The following is an 11838-nucleotide window of genomic DNA, read 5'->3' on the forward strand; positions in this document are numbered from 1 at the left end:
CTCGTTTCTTAAGGTAGGATTGTATTGCTATAAACTTCCTTCTTAGAACTGCTTTTGCTGCATCCCATAGGTTTTGCATCATCATGTTTTCATTGTCATTTGTTTCTAGGTACTTTTTGATTTCCTCTTTGATTTCTTCAGTGATCTCTTGGTTATTAAGTAGTGTATTGTTTAGCCTCCATGTGTTTATATTTTTTACAGATTTTTTTCCTGTCATTGATATCTAGTCTCATAGCATTGTGGTGGGAAAAGATACTTGATACGATTTCCGTTTTCTTAAATTTACCAAGGCTTGATTTGTGACCCGATGTATGATCTGTCCTGGAGAATGTTCCATGAGCACTCGAGAAGAAAGTGTATTCTGTTGTTTTAGGATGGAATGTCCTATAAATATCAATTAAGTCCATCTTGTTTAATGTCTCATTTAAAGCTTGTGTTTCCTTATTTATTTTCATTTTAGATGACCTGTCCATTGGTGAAAGTGGGGTGTTAAAGTCCCTTACTATGATTGTGTTACTGTCGATTTCCCCTTTTATGGCTGTTAGTATTTGTCTTATGTATTGAAGTGCTCCTATGTTGGGTGCGTAAATATTTACAATTGTTACATCTTCTTCTTGGATTGATCCCTTGATCATCATGTAGTGTCCTTCTTTGTCTCTTGTAGTAGTCTTTGTTTTAAAGTCTGTTTGTCTGATATGAGAATTGCTACTCCAGCTTTCTTTTGATTTCCATTTGCATGGAATATCTTTTTCCATCCCCTCACTTTCAGTGTGTGTGTCCCTAGGTCTGAAGTGGGTCTCTTGTAGGTAGCTTATATATGAGTCTTGTTTTTGTATCCCTTCAACCAGTCTATGTCTTTTGGTTGGAGCATTTAATCCATTTATATTTAAGGTAATTATCGATATGTATGTTCCTAGGACAATTTTCTTAAAAATATGGAATGCTTCACGAATTTGTGTGTCATCCTCGCGCAAGGGTCTTGCTACTCTTCTCTGTATCGTTCCAATATTAGTATATGTGCTGCCGAAGAGAGCACCTAAGTTGCTTCTTGATTTTGATTTTGTGTGTCATTTCAAATTAGTAGTCTACATTCACTTTAACGCAGTTGTTTTCAAAGATCCTTTAAAACAGTTGCAAAAACCTCGTTACTGAGCCTGATCTTTAATTGCCTAAGTATGCAGATAGAGCTAACCTTGTTTAAAATTGGTAAGTCATGAATTTTTTCTTATGTATTAACAGAAAAAAGATACTTGCATATTTATCGGAATTTTCAATGACTTAGTCCGAGTGAGGAATGTGAGTAATATTTAGGCAGATTATGAAATCTAGATCATATTTTTTGAGTGTAGGTGCCCTGATGGTGTCTCTCAAAGCATATAATCTAAGTGTGTGTTTGCTCATCCCATGCTGCCATTTGTCTGGAAAGAACTAGCTTGTATTTTCTTTATCTCTTTGAATATTTTAAATTAATATGTTTAATATTTGTTCATACCAATACTTACATTTTGAGATTCATGTTGATTTTGATTTATCTTTAAGTCACTCAAAAATTCTACAGCTATTAATATCGAAATTTTGGGATACTTGAAATTTTCTAAGGTATCCATCTACTTGATATAGAAATAAATCGCAAAGAATAATAAATGCCATATAAAAATCACGTGGTGTCCTAAAAACATATTGCTAAGTATAAATATAAATAAATGTCCAGGTTCTTAATGATTTGCTCTTCCTGACTATAAATCTTCACATATGTAATTATACCACTACGAGTCTTCCCCCAAATTGTAATCCTTCCCTTACTGTTTAAACTCAGTTTTTTCCACAAAATAATCTCAAATTGATGTCACATATCACGTTATTCCAGTAGCATTTTAACATGTTCATAATCAGCTCAGTATATGTTTATTTTACTTTTGCTTGTAATTTTTGTAACTTTTTATATCTGTATTCTCTGCCTCTCTTTCTTATATTATGAATCATTGTGGCCAGCATTCTATTTGACAGTTCTTGTCTTTAAAAATAAGTTATACTTGATCATCTATATCAATATCATTATATCAATCAGCAGAAATACCAATATATCAGATGATTGTCTAAAGCTGACATTTTTCAGGTTTTCTAAAATAATTGTTTTCCTTTATGCTAAATGAGATCTTTAAACTGGGAAAACTAAACACTAAAACTCATCAGATAAAATTTGTTTTTAACTTCAGCCAATATTTGATACAAAGGGATTCTTTTACTTCTTTGTGTAGACTTCATATTTCTCTCTCTGTTGTCTTTTCAGCTTATGCTAATAGTTTCAGAAAGCTTTAATTCTTTTTTCCTCCTTTGAATATTGTACATTTACTCCTGTGAATTTGCTCTTATGTAGTTTTTACTGCAACATCAATGTTAGCTGCATGTAATGGTATTTACAATGATTCTGAGTATTGCAATTGATTATCATATTTTATAAGCTGTCATATGAGTAAACAGCTATTTTTAATTAGGATAGATAATTCATTAATAAACTATTGTCCTTTTTTACACTGTGCTTTTTATTCCCTTTAAAGGGGTAAATTAAAAAAAAAAACAACCTTGTTAGAAAACATGCAGGAGGAATTTAAGTGTTTTGTGTATTTTGGGTAGGTCTGGAAGCACCATCAAATATCCATGAGGGCAAAGTTACAAACTCTTCCATTGAAATTCTCTGGAATCGAGCTGATGGGAATTTTCAGCATTATGAAATCACATGCATAAACTGTGCTGCTGCTTTCATGGTACGTTATACGGGGTTCTCAGAGGAATAGCTTTTATTCTGAAGCCAGTATTGCTGTATTTATTAGGTAGCAGTGAAACTAAATAACCCCCGGCCTTTTTTTTGCTTGTGTTTGATGGTGGAGCATTTCTTAAATGAACACTTGGTAAGTTATTCTTTTGGATCGATAGGTCCAGAAGGTATTTCAAGAAGCAGCAACATTCTCTAACCTGGATCCTGCCACAGTGTACACCTTTTCAATTCGCACTGAAAAAGAAGGTTTTAAAGACAGTTCTCCCTACATAAAAGAAATACAGACAGGTACAGCCTATGTAAGCACTTTAGGTATTATTCAGTGTTCAAATTTTTTTTTTAATTTCCAATTTTCTAAAATATTTTATTGTTAATATAATCAGAAGGATTCCATAAAAATGCTTTGGTTTTATGTATTATTTCTTTCTTTTTAAAAAAATTCATTTATTTATTGATTGAGGTACCATTGACATATTATATAAGTTTCAATGTTCAAATATTCATTTGGTTCAAATATTCATTCTTCTCAAATTTTCTTAATAGGCAGGCAGTATTTCTTCTTGTCTCTTTTTCTATTTCCCCTTGTATGAATTAGCACAATCTCTTTTGTGTGTCTGTTTTCAGACAATAGAGTTGCTAACTGTCTGGGTTCTGGCCAGAGTCTCCATTTGTGATTTAATTTTTCCATTGTTCAGTTAAACAGACAATGAAGTGCCATTTCCCTAGCGTTAACAACTTACTCCCAGTGGCAGATGGTGATTTATTCCATGGTAGTCATATGAAATAAAGGGTGATTGGGAAGGGCATATGCAAAATGTGTACATTTTCAAATGTAGGTGAAGTAAAATTGTCAACTGTTTTACTAATATAACTATTTTAGATATTATTGACATGGATGGTATGGGAACATTGATTTATGTATTTAGAAACTGGTCATGTCTGGTATTCTTTTACTGTAATAACATAGAATGGAATTGAGAGAGAATATCGTGGTAATTTTGTTCCTTTCTTATACATGGGAGAATTTTAAAGGGGAAACAAAATATATATTATACACTATTTTAACTTTTTTTTTCAGAAAATAAGGGAAGCATTTCATATTTAGATTGCAGTTAACTTTCCTGCTGATTAACCTTGTCACTATTTGGTATTTAATTAGAATGAGTCCTAAAAATCATTAAATATTTCTGAGGTTGGTGATTACACAAGACCAAGATATCACCTCTTCCTACATTATAGAGGCAGGGGAAATATTGAGTACAACACTGTTGGGGTACATATCGGCTCTGTTTCAAAGTTTACAATGATTCTTGTTTGTTTGTTTTTTTCCCCCGACTCTTTTAACTTCTCATATCTACCAGGAAGAATAAAAGGAATGTCTTGGTTACCCTCAGAGTTTCCAAAGAGTCAAACAAATCCTGAGAGTATTTCAGGGTGGTTTTAAAATAGGTGCTTTGTACGGTAGAAAATGTTATTTTACGTGTATGTTTTAAATGATACAGCCCCAAGTGCGGTTGAATTTCTGAATCACAGTAGGAATTCAAATGCAGTAACCATTAGCTGGCCTTCAGCTAGAAGTCTTCTGGATGGATACATTATTTCAATATCCAGTGAAAGCTTAATGAAAGAAGAAATCCTGCCTTCCACAAAAAGGTATGAAAATATTGAAAAGAAATTATATCAAGTTACATGGAACACAAGATGAACATTTTATATGTGTTGTTAGAAAGCTGTGTTAGTGGTTTAGTATAAATAGAAATTAGAAAACTTTTCAAGAGAACTTTTTGGACTATAGTGTGATAAGAATAACTAAATATGATATACAGTAGCAAATTATTTATGCTAATAGATAGTAATGAATTAATTCATGATTTCATCATGCTTGTATGTATGACATACACACTTTTTGACTTAAATTTCTCCACGTAAGAAGCTATGCTTTCTCAATAACTGTTTGTGTGTAAGCATAGCAAATTGTTTCCATAATAGACAATAAAAAACCAAAACTTATATATAAAATTCTTTCTGCAAGTAGTGTGAGAAGATGGAGTTTTCCAAATGTTTCTGAGCTAAATATCTTAATATTTGATTTTTCTTTAATGTGTAGGACATTCTCATTTAACAGCCTTTCTCCAGGGACTGACTTTTTAATTAGCATTATAGCTACCAAGGGACTAAAGAGAAGCCATCCTACTGTCCTCATGGTTAGCACTTGTAAGTTCATTTTATATATAATTAACTTTTCATGGGTTAAGGGGAAATAAGGGAAATAGTTGTGTTTAAAGCCAATATCTAGTCAACAGTCAATATAGAAGTGGTTTATGACATTATGGCTTGAAGAGAAGGAGCACTTCATTTACATGGAGAATGCCTGCATTATATTCCTTTCTCTATCATTTATTTTGACCTTGGGCAAGACTATGTGACCTTGAGCAAAACTATGAGGTTCTTACTTAAACGATGAGAATAATTATTCCTGCCTAGGTATAAAATCTTGTTACTAAAATCAAATGCAAAGCTCTTTGTGAAAAGAGCAAAGTACTCTAAAACCCTAAGGTATTGTCATCTTGAAATACTCAATATTTTTCTAATATTTTGACTGTATCTGTTAACATTTTATGAAAAACAAAACTTTGGAACTAGAAAAATAGATGGCACTGTCTTTTTTAAAAATAAATTTATTTATTCATTTATTTAATTTTTGGGTGCATTGGGTCTTTGCTGCTGCACGTGGGTTTTCTCTAGTTACTGAGAGCGGGGGCTACTCATTGCGGTGGCTTCTCTTGTTGTGGAGCACGGGCTCTAGGCACACAGGCTTCCGTAGTTGTGGCCTGAGGGCTCTAGAGTGCAAGCTCTAGAGTGCAGGCTCAGTAGTTGTGGCACACGGGCTTAGCTGCTCCGCGGCATGTGGGATCTTCCCGGACCAAGACTCGAACCCATGTTCCCTGCATTGGCAGGCGGAATCTTAACCACTGCACCACCATGAAAGTCCAGCACTGTCTTTTCAGTTGCATTTCTTGGGTTCATTTTGCCTCTTCTGACCTTATTAGCATCACTTACATGTATGCTTGCCCTGAACATATACAGATGTTCCAAAGAGCCCTGTCACTTGTGGGTCACAGTCACGTGAATGTGTGCTCAAGTACCCATGCCCTATCAGTGTGAGAGGAGGCTTCCTCTCAGGATTTGCAGTGTGGAGGATGGGAAAGCACTGGAAAATGCAGCAACAGTCAAATCAATTCCTGGAAAATAAACTAAAAAAAATTGAGCACTTATTATATACCAGCAATGGTACTATGTGCTTAAGTTACTGTGTTGAATCTCCCAGAGTTATCTAAAATTAAAATGTAAGTTAAGGCTCATAGGCGTTCATAACTCATTACTGAAGGTGAGATTTAACCCAGGTATCTAACTCTCAAACTGATACGACACTCTGCTGCCTCTCATAAAGACCATCCTAAGAACCATCAGCAATAGATGAGAAAAGGCTTTTTTAAAAAAATGGTAGTTCATGTTTTATATCAGTGAAAGCGTCTTAGATTGCTGCTTAGATTTGGTTGTGTTATTAATGTCGGCAGCATCATCGCCATTGTCATCCTCATCACATTGAGTGCTTGTTCTTTGTCAGGCACTTTGCCTAGCATTTTCTATGCTTTATGTCACTGAATTCTCAATCATGATACTCATTCTACTAATCATGATGAGATGCATGTTTTTTTATGAATGAGGAAACTGAGGCTTAGAGAATTTCAGTAGCTTATACAGGATGACAGATTTCAACCCATATTTCCCTGGCATCAAATTCTGTCCTTGTAACCACTCTGCTTTAGTGGAAAGGCCACTATGCTTTAGGAAGGACTGACACTACCTATTCTCAGCTCTATGGCTTTGTACAAATCATTATTCTATTTGGACCTCAAGCTCCTCATTTCTACCCTAGGTTTAATAGTACATTCTGTATTTTTAAAAAAAATTTTATTTTATTTATTTATTTATTTTTGGTTGCTTTGGGTCTTCATTGCTGTGCACGGGCTTTCTCTAGTTGTGGTGAGCGGGGGCTACTCGTTGCAGTGCGTGGGCTTCTCATTGTGGTGGCTTCTCTTGTTGTGGAGCACGGGCTCTAGGTGTGCAGGCTTCAGTAGTTGTGACATGAGTGCTTAGTTGCTCCGCGGCATGTGAGATCTTCCCGGGCCAGGGCTTGAACCTGTGTCCCACTTTGCCTAGCATTTTCTATGCTTTATGTCACTGAATTCTCAATCATGATACTCATTCTACTAATCATGATGAGATGCATGTTTTTTTATGAATGAGGAAACTGAGGCTTAGAGAATTTCAGTAGCTTATACAGGATGACAGATTTCAACCCATATTTCCCTGGCATCAAATTCTGTCCTTGTAACCACTCTGCTTTAGTGGAAAGGCCACTATGCTTTAGGAAGGACTGACACTACCTATTCTCAGCTCTATGGCTTTGTACAAATCATTATTCTATTTGGACCTCAAGCTCCTCATTTCTACCCTAGGTTTAATAGTACATTCTGTATTTTTAAAAAAAATTTTATTTTATTTATTTATTTATTTTTGGTTGCTTTGGGTCTTCATTGCTGTGCACGGGCTTTCTCTAGTTGTGGTGAGCGGGGGCTACTCGTTGCAGTGCGTGGGCTTCTCATTGTGGTGGCTTCTCTTGTTGTGGAGCACGGGCTCTAGGTGTGCAGGCTTCAGTAGTTGTGACATGAGTGCTTAGTTGCTCCGCGGCATGTGAGATCTTCCCGGGCCAGGGCTTGAACCTGTGTCCCCTGCATTGGCAGGCGGATTCTTAACCACTGCGCCACCAGAGAAGTCCCTATATTCTGTATTTTAAGAGGTTGTTGCTTTGGCTGTGTTTTCCTAAACAAACCTGGCAACTTTCCCCCCCCCCACGCTTCCCACTTTACAATATGACTTTTGTCTTCTATTGTATATTAATAATTTTTGGTCTTTTTTGTACTTCTCTTTCTTTGCAAGCCACCTCAAATCCATCTGGAAGTAGATGGAATATTAATAAATGTAAAAAATAAAGCTAAAATATTATGGGACTCTGGGGAAATAGTAAGTTAATTCCAGTTGAAAGGGAATATACATCAAAGAAAAATAGAATAAAAAGGATTGTGAATCAGTGACACAGGTTTAAATCTACCACTGGATTGAATTCTAATAGACTTAAATCGATAAGTAAGTAAGGACAAAAAAAATCTCACAGAGAATTTGAATATTACATGTGAGATTATTCCAATAACATTTTAATATGGCATTTCTTCCAGTTAAGGAAAGAAATGCTACATTTCAGTTTGAAGTTTCTATAAATTAGAATTAGAGACATGCTACTGAATTGAAAAAATAAGTTTCTAGAACCTTCTCATATAAAATGTTTAAAGGGAAAAGGAGTTTGGAAACTTAAGGAAGGGGGCTAGATATATCTCTTAATTTATTCAGTGCATAAAATTCTAAGTTAAAAATCTCACTTGTAATAACTTTATACTGAATTCTGCTATGACAAAAATAAATATGAAAATCCATACTTTATATAATTTTATTGTGGAAAAAGGCTTTCTAGAAAATTAGTTTTCCTGTTGCATTGTGGAGATGAGGAGACTGAGACTCAAGGTAAATAGCCTGCACAAGATCACATAGTGCTAAAACTGACTAGAAAAGCCTACGTATCATGTCTGTCTTCCATAGTGTGACAGTCAAGTTTATCAGTCCAGTACAGATAACATGATGATAGAAATTTTTTTTTTTTTTCAAAGCTTTCATTTTCGTGTCTTATTTCCTTGCCCTAGATCCAGACCCACCATCAGATTTGCTGATTTTGGGGCAGGAAGAACACACAATATATTTGTCTTGGAAACTCCCACAAGGAGGCTTTGAAAGGTTTCAGGTAAAGTTGCTATCATGCAACCTTGATGTTTATTGAGGCCTTTATTTCACTCCTTTTTGTCCTTCATTTTACATTTCTTAACAGTTTAAGAAATTATGGTACCACTCCTTTACTGTAAGGTTTTTCTCCAAAGTGAATTTTCTGTTTGTTGCTTTAAAAGTACAAAGTTGTCATGCGAGGTTTTCACTTTAAATGAGTTCAGGTTTTCAATGGAGATAGACACATGCTTATGTAGTACAAAAATGTGAATAAAGGAATGCTGGTGCTGGAAGATAGTGCTTCTGTGACAGCACTGGCCACAACCATGATTCCGGAAGTTAAAGACAGGTGATGTGCCACAGGCTCCCTTTCAACTCCATTCTACAGATTTAGTTGAGAGTGGAGACTTGCAGCCCAGAGGGTAGGAGAGAAAGATGTACAGAGAGGCTTTTCAACTGTGTCTGTGAAGTAAATGCGTACGTTTTTGTTGCTTTTGTTGTTAATAATGTGACCTGGCATCACGTGAGGACATGTTATACACACCCTACGTCCTGAATTGTGTGGCTTACAGAGAGAGTAAGCTTCTGGAGATAACACAATTGCTTTGTATTCTACGTGGGCAAACGAGTTTTCTATACTTTCATAGTGGTAGGAGATGGTAATTTTAGTTGTAAATAACAGAAAACAACCTGAAATAGTTTAAGAAATAAAAATTTATTGTATTAATGAAAGAGTGCGTCATGGACACCAAGGCAAAGAATATAACAAGGTGCTGGGGAGAACTGGAATCAGATGTTTAAGGCTACTGAAGCTCCATGCATTATTTTCTTACTGTCTACTTCTTTCTGTTCATCAGACGTAGTTTATTTTTATTTATTTTTCCTGATGACCAACTTTCTCTGTTAAGCAATCCATGTGGTGAGTGGAAAAATGCTGTGTACAACTTCTAAGCGCAAATGGTGCGTTATGAGCCACAGAGAAAGACAGATGCTCCCTGAATTCCCGAGGAAGGGACTGTGATTATTCCATATTGTAGACACCCAGTCCAGTTTCAGTCAACTGTGGTTGTAGCCCCCATGTTGTGTAGAAGTGGTGGCCGTGGGTCTGTGGGTGATGGGGGTTATAGAGTCATTAGAATTTGAGCAGATACAAGAAAAGGTGTTTCCTGTAAATGAAAAACAATATAAAATTTAATAATTTATAGAATCAATACAGCCTAAAAGGAGCCAGTGCAGTAAAATTACCAGACATTTGAAATGAACTAATTAGTGCATCTGGGTTTTATATTTGAGTATGAACTTCTTAACAGTTACAGTTCATAAGAGAAACAAGATAATAGTCATTATATGATAGATATAAAAAGAATCCACACTTATTTAAGGTATCTGGTACTAAAGACAAAGAGGGATGTAGTGGGTAGAATAATGGCCTTCCAAAGATCCACAGCCTAATTCACAGAACCTGAAATATGTTATATTACATGGCAAAGGGGAAGCAGATGGAATTAAGTTGGCTAATTAGCAGGTTTTAAAATAGGGAGATTATAGAGAGTCTAGATCCAGATGGTGGAGTAGGAAGATCCTGAGCTCACCTCCTCCCATAGACACACAAAAACTACAACTACATATAGAGTAACTGTCTCTGAGAATGACCTAAAGACTAGCAGAACACACTTTCTACAACCAAGGATATAAAGAATAGGCCACAGTGAGATGGGTAGGAGGGGCAGAGGTGCAGTCTAGTCAGAATCCACACCCCCAGTGCGGTGACCCACAAGTGGGAGGGCTGTCACAACCACAGAGGTCTGCCCTGAGGAGTGAGAGGTCCGAGCCCCTTGTTGGGCTCCCCAGCCTGAGGGACCTGCACTGAGTAGAAGAGCCCCATAAAGTCTGGCTTTGAAAACCAGCGGGGCTTATGTATGCGAGAGCCAGAGGGCCATGGGATATGGAGACTCTGCTCTAGAAGGGCTCACACACAAACTCGCTGACTCTTGAGTCCCAGTGCAGAGGAAGCAGCTTGAAAAGCAGCTAAGTCATAAGACAAGAAGATTCATTGACTAGTATTAGGGTGTGTGCTGGAGGGGCAGGGATCTGGTGGAGCTTTCTCTGGGGATGGAAGTGCTGGCGGGTGCAATTTATTTTTTAACTCTCCTTCCACCTACCTGGCAGGTGCTGGCAGGCACCATTTCTATCACTCTCAATCAGCCTAATCAACACCATGTGCCTGCCCCAGTATTCCCTGAAGGCCAGTCCTGCCCAGCCACCCACCCTGGCTAGATTTTCCAAAGTAGTTCCTAACCCACCCCACCCAGCAGGTGGCCTTGTCTGGACCAGTGTCCCTCCAAAGCAGCTCCCACTCTGGGGGAGCCAGTTCTGCATACCAGTATACCTGCAACAGCCACAGCTGGGCCTCATAGCTGGTCACACTGGGGCCAGTCCCACCCATCAGTGGGCCTGCAGCAAGCACGGCCCAACCACCAAAGGAGGGCACACACAGCTCACATGGGAGATACTCCTGGGGCACCTGGCTCTGGTGACCAAGGAGGACCGCATCACTGGGCATCACAGGACATCTTCTAAATAAAGCCACTCTTTCAAGACTGGGAGATTAGCTGATATAACTTATACATAGAAACAAACACAGAGAGTTAGGAAAAATTATGAGACAATGAAAAACCTTCCAAACAAAAGAACAAGACACAACCTCAGAAAAAGAATAAAATGAAATGGAGACGAACAATTTACCAAGTAAAGAGTTGAACTTAATAGTTGTAAAGATGCTTACTGAACTAAGGAGAAGAATGGATGAATACGGTGATAATTTGAAGAAAAAAGTAGAAAATATAAAAAAGAATCAGGCAGAACTGAAGAATGCAATAACTGAAATTTAGAATACCCTAGAGGGGAATGCTCAACATCACTAATCATTAGAGAGATGCAAATCAAAGCTACCATGAGGTAACACCTCATACCAGTCAGAATGGCCATCATCAAAAAATCTACAAACAATGAATGCTGGAGAGGGTGTGGAGAAAAGGGAACCCTCTTGCACTGTTGGTGGGAATGTAAATTGATACAGCCACTATGGAGAACAGTATGGAGGTTCCTGAAAAAACTAAAACTAGAACTACCATACAACCCAGCAATCCCGCTACTGAACATATACC

At 37.0% G+C, this 11838-nt stretch overlaps 1 non-coding gene across 1 annotated transcript; it reads right to left on the reverse strand.

Moving 5' to 3' along the window:
- Window positions 1–929: 929 nt before the first annotated feature.
- LOC112064733 (U6 spliceosomal RNA) lies at window positions 930–1036 on the reverse strand. Its single transcript, XR_002891635.1, has one exon. It is a non-coding gene; the product is annotated as a U6 spliceosomal RNA (small nuclear RNA).
- Between the last annotated feature and the right edge of the window lie 10802 nt (window positions 1037–11838).

Source organism: Physeter macrocephalus, chromosome 6, assembly GCF_002837175.3.
Source record: "Physeter macrocephalus isolate SW-GA chromosome 6, ASM283717v5, whole genome shotgun sequence".
Classification (NCBI taxonomy): domain Eukaryota; kingdom Metazoa; phylum Chordata; class Mammalia; order Artiodactyla; family Physeteridae; genus Physeter; species Physeter macrocephalus.